Below are 4,894 nucleotides of genomic sequence, written 5' to 3'. Positions count from 1 at the left end.
TGGCCTCCTACCCGTTGGGGGCAGAGGGGGCACTTGGTGGTGGCCACACCTCCACACCCGCACACCCTGCAGTCCTGCAACTTTTGAAATAGGGCACTGCAAACCCCTGAGATTCGGGCAAAATTTTGAATATGTGTGTGTATATATATGTATATATATATTTTTTGAGTGGATCTCTTGACTGCCTCAGAAGAATTGCCTACCAGCCATTGGACCTTGCCCCAAGTTCTGAGCCCCGCTTCATTATCAGGAAAAAAGGAGGATACCCTGAAGCAGTTGTTGGAAGCAAAACAATGAGATAATGCTTTAATATTTGTAATCTGGAAAGGGTTCTACCAAGATAAATTATTAATGATGACCAACATGGCTGTGCTTGTGTGTGTGTGTGTGTGTGTATGTGTGCACGCACATGTGCATGTATTTGTAAGTTGTTGGTGCAGGGGGAATGGAGGGAGGGTCACTGGGATTATATTGTCTGTTCTTGGGGAGTCTCTGCCCTGGGCACAAAGCTGCAGAGAATGGATGCTCAGTGCATTTTTGTGAAATAATTCAGCCAATGCCTGGGTAGCCCCCCACACCTTCTGTCTTTGCAGATAGAAAAGGACTCCAGACCCTGATTTCTTATCTACCTTCGAGTTGCTCGAATAACCAGCCTCCACCTTGCTAAGCCTCACTGTAGATGTGGGGACTGACAGGCAGTGGTGGCTTCTCTTATTTCACACACGAAGAAACTAAGATGAGGAAAAGCTGGGCTGAGGTCATGAGACCAGGATGAGGGCCTGGTCTGCCAATCACCAAGCCAGTGCGTGTCCCTGATGTACCCTCTTGCTTTGGTACAAAGGGTCTACTGCGAGGAGCGCTGCCAGCTACAGCCTCTAGTGGCAGCTGCGCCTTCGGGATCCTCCAGCAGCGTTCCTGCCCAGGTCACATGCACCCTAGGAGGGTCCCAGCCAGCGACGGAGCCTGGTGGGAGCACTAGAACTGGGTCATTTCTGCTGACCTGTGGCTTCTCTGATGGGACAGTCTTGGTTTTGGGGCTCCCTGTCGGCCTGGCTGAGACTTTCTCAGAGCTGCACAGCCATCGGACGCCCCGCTACCCATCCTTCTTTCTTCCTTCCCCTTCTCCTTTCACAGGGCTCAGACCTGCATCACCGTCTGAAGGTGCTCCCGGCCTGCTCCTGCTTTTTGTCTCCTTAATCCTCAACAGGTGTGATGTCTCCCTCTCCTCTAACTCCAGCTTGGTGTCTGTGTCCTAGAGGACCCCAACTACTCCAGGGACTGACACTCAGACTCCACGGCCCTCCACCATTAAGGGGCAGGACTCTTGTGTGTACAGAAGCGGAGTCAAGAGGGGAGCTAGGAGTGCTCCACCACTCCTTTGCTCTCTTCCAGAAGGTTCCAGGCATTCTCCTGTGCCCCTCCCGGTCTAGGTGTGGGCGGTAAGGCTGTTTGTGATGTGTATTTATTCTTCAGGCTGCTCCGGGGCCTGGTGAGGCCCGTTCCTGCCCTGTGCTCCTGCTGTCAAAAAGGCTGGCTCTCCTTGGCACCTCGTCCTGTGGGCGGATCCCATCCGGGATCCAGGGCTCGTTCTGCATGGCCACTCTGGGCATGAATCTGAGAAGAGTCGAATGCCAACCCTGCAGGCCCACACATGGAATCAAAAGCTACTCAGCGGGCCTTCCAAAGACCTGGTGAGAGAGGGAGGGAGGAGGTTGGGAAGCCCTGGGAGGCAGACTTCCCAACCTCCTGGTAAGCCATGCGGACGTGAAATCAGACCGAAAGGAAGGAAATCCAGGAGAAAAAGCACTGGAAAACAAAGGAACTGCTCTCTCTGCTCCAGGAAAAGCAGTCACCAGCCCAAAGAGATGCAGTGGAAGGCTGTGTGTGTGTGTGTGTGTGTGTGTTTTAAGGCTGGGGCAGAGGTCATAAGCTTGGAGAATGTGTCATATTTGACAGAAGGAGGGTGGTAATTTGAGGCTGGAGAGCCAAGCCTCGTCCTCCCTCTGGCCTGTGAGAGGCAATTGCGAGATGCTATTCGCTGGGGAGAAGGGACAGGTCTCAAGTAAGAGGGACAGTGGGGGGGAGGGGATGTGTCCCTGAGGTCTGGTGTCCTCCCAGCTGTTAGATAACCACCCTATCCAGCCCCCAACCTTTCTTGGAGGGTCTGTCTCTAAACTGTCACTTCTACCCACTACTGGCAGCTCTGCAGGCTCACAGGACTGAGGCCAGCACCGAGGTGGCCAGAGCTTCAGGGACAGCCAGTGGCATCCCTCTGCTCTCGCCTAATTGCTTTATTCAGAGCAAAATTTGACTTGGTGGCAGGGATTTCGGCGAGAGGGGCAGCCAGGAGTCTCTACAAAACCCTCCCCTGTCCGTGGGAACCCAGGCGGAAGCCCGCGTCCCATCTGAGGGGACCGTGGGGGCACTGTGGTCCTGTCCCAGTTCTGGGGTGAGGAAAGCCAGAGGCTCGGGGAGAGAAACTCCACGAGGACCTGCCTGGGGATCCCCCACCATCCGCGGCCACTCCTGCCTGTCCCCAAACAGCAGTTACAGATGGGAGGGTGCGAGGAGTCGGCCGGTTCAGCTGGGGGAGAGCTGGGTGTGTGTGTGTGTGTGGGGGCAGGGAGAAGCTGCCTTGAACTGAGGAGATTGGGGAAAGCTGGCTGGAGCACAACAGTGCCCGGATTGAGGCCCTCAGGAGAAAAGGCTCCCCCCTTCCTCCAGCCCCCACCCCTCGCTTCTCCCCCTCCTCCAACTCTTCCCACCTGCGGTGCTTCCCTTCCCTTTATCCTCCGGACTTCTCTGGGCCTTAGCTGGGGCTGTCCCCTCAGTCTCAAACCCCCTCTAAACCAACGCCTAGTCCATCCTAACACTTTCAGTTTAAACTCCAGGAAGTATGGTCAACCCCCACCATAAACAGAGCCAGACGTTTGCTTTCTCGGGAGCCTTTGCTGTGCTAATATGCATTGTGGATTTTCCGGAGGGGGTGAGGCCCCCCGGGCTTTTCTAGAAGTGTTGGGACCACAAAAGGCCTCCGGCTACCCCCAGATCTATTAACTTCCTCGGGGGAAGGTGGGAGGAGGAGCCAAGTTTGGGAAGGCCCCTGGGAGATCAACCAAAGAGGGTGGGGGCTTCTGGTCGCCAAGCCCTGCTTTCTAGGTGGCCACCTAAATCTTTCTTGGGGGGGGCCGGGTGGGGTTGAGGGAGGTGGATTTCCTGCCCCATGGCCTGCCTTCCCCATGCCTGGATCCCAGAGAGGAAGTCACCCCTGGGGAGAGTAACCCATGCAATCCCTTTTCTCATCACAGATGCCCCGGCAGATACAAGTTTTGGGGTCTTTATCAGCCTCAAAGTGAATCCTGACCCAGGCAGTGACTGAATCATTGGCCTGTGTGCTGTGAAGACACATGTCCAGACGCTAAGTGTGGGTCAAGTGGATGGTCTTGGACTACTCTCCTTTGCCTCCTCAGGGTGACTCTGCCAGGCCACGGTCGGCCTGTTTCTTCTAGACCCACAGCCGGCTTGCAGTTTGCTTTGCTGGGCCCAGCCTCATGCAGGGTTTCCGGTGCGTCCTTTTGGGACCCGTAGACTGGCAAAGGCAGCGCCATATTGGGTGAGCAGATCTATCGATCCCTCCAGAGCCACTCTTTCCCCTTCTGTGCCTGGGAGGTGGTGCCTTGGGGACTGTCTTGCTTGGACTGCTTCGCCCATTGGCTTCTGGTTGTATTTGGCCAATGGGAGGCTCCAATAGGAGACAAGGCCTGCAGGAGGAGCCAGAGGTTGGGGTATTTATTTCCCCAGCAGGGCTGCAGTAACTGGAACCACATTAGCCCTCATCCCTTCAGTCCAGGGGATGCTAACAACCATTTCCATAACCTGCCCACACCTCTGTACCTAGTCCTTTTCTTAAACTCTTTTCAATGAACTGTCTCCTTGAATGGGCTCCTGCCGGGCCCCTGACTCATACAGACCATCTGTGCAGGGGCCCAAGGGTGGTCCCTAAATTCTCCCACCGATCACTGGCAAGCTTTCTGGGCTAGGAGTTCCTCCTTGGTCAATTAGAACAGGCACACATCAGGCACCCATGGCTCAGGGGTGAGCTCTCCACTGCCTTCCAGAGCCTGGCTCTGCCTGGCCGACCTGTGGCACCCCTCTTCGTAGCTTTCAGCCCTGAGCTCCACCGGCTGACTAGTCTGTGTGGGCTCACCGATCTTGAGTGTGCAGATAAGGTTATAGGGTGAACATGATCCTCTATCTCCAAATTTCCGGTTTTTTTTTGATGGGGGCAGGGAGTGGAATTGTTCCTTTGGGGAATGTGATAGAACTGACCCCAAAGTATGTGAGAATCAGCCACGTAAATTGTGAAATTTCGTTCCAGTGGTGTGCTGGTAAATGTTTAACAACTGGCTCTCCAAAACTTTTCTTTTCTGTTTTTTTTTTTTTTAGCCCTTATTGTGGCATCCGCTGATTTCTGTGATGTAATGCTTTCACCAAGACCAGTCTGAAGCTGTCAAGGCGAGGGCGGAGCTGGGAAGAGACATGCAATATAGCACACAATCATATAGTCATTCTACCACACGAACACTTGTGGACCTAAATAACTTCAAGAACATAGATAATAGTAAACTGTAGGGAAGTCATGAGTTTTGAGTATCGGTTACCTTTGTTTTCAAGGTGTTTCATTTAATTTTACGTCGATACATTTCAATTGTTAATACTGGCTGGGTTTAACAACCAGCTTGCAAAATTCCTGGAAATGGCATGCTCGGCTCTCATCAACCAGTCCTAGCTGGCTCCAGCACACCCTGGAATGGTTCTATTTGCTCTGTGGCAATAGGGGGGAAAAATCCCGTTTTCATTAAGATAGAAAAGAAAAACAAAGGAAAGCTACGAG

The 4,894-nt window shown here is 53.5% G+C and overlaps 1 long non-coding RNA gene across 1 annotated transcript; it reads left to right on the top strand.

Moving 5' to 3' along the window:
• The first annotated feature begins 355 nt into the window (after positions 1–355).
• Positions 356–4,643, top strand: LOC111763942 (uncharacterized). The gene is made up of 3 exons (XR_002796666.2): positions 356–1,691; positions 3,471–3,613; positions 4,447–4,643. It is a non-coding gene; the product is annotated as an uncharacterized lncRNA (long non-coding RNA).
• The last annotated feature ends 251 nt before the right edge of the window (positions 4,644–4,894 follow it).

This window comes from Dasypus novemcinctus, chromosome X, assembly GCF_030445035.2.
Source record: "Dasypus novemcinctus isolate mDasNov1 chromosome X, mDasNov1.1.hap2, whole genome shotgun sequence".
Lineage (NCBI taxonomy): Eukaryota > Metazoa > Chordata > Mammalia > Cingulata > Dasypodidae > Dasypus > Dasypus novemcinctus.
Note: the sequence above shows the minus strand (reverse complement) of the source record. Positions and strands in the feature narration are given on the sequence as shown.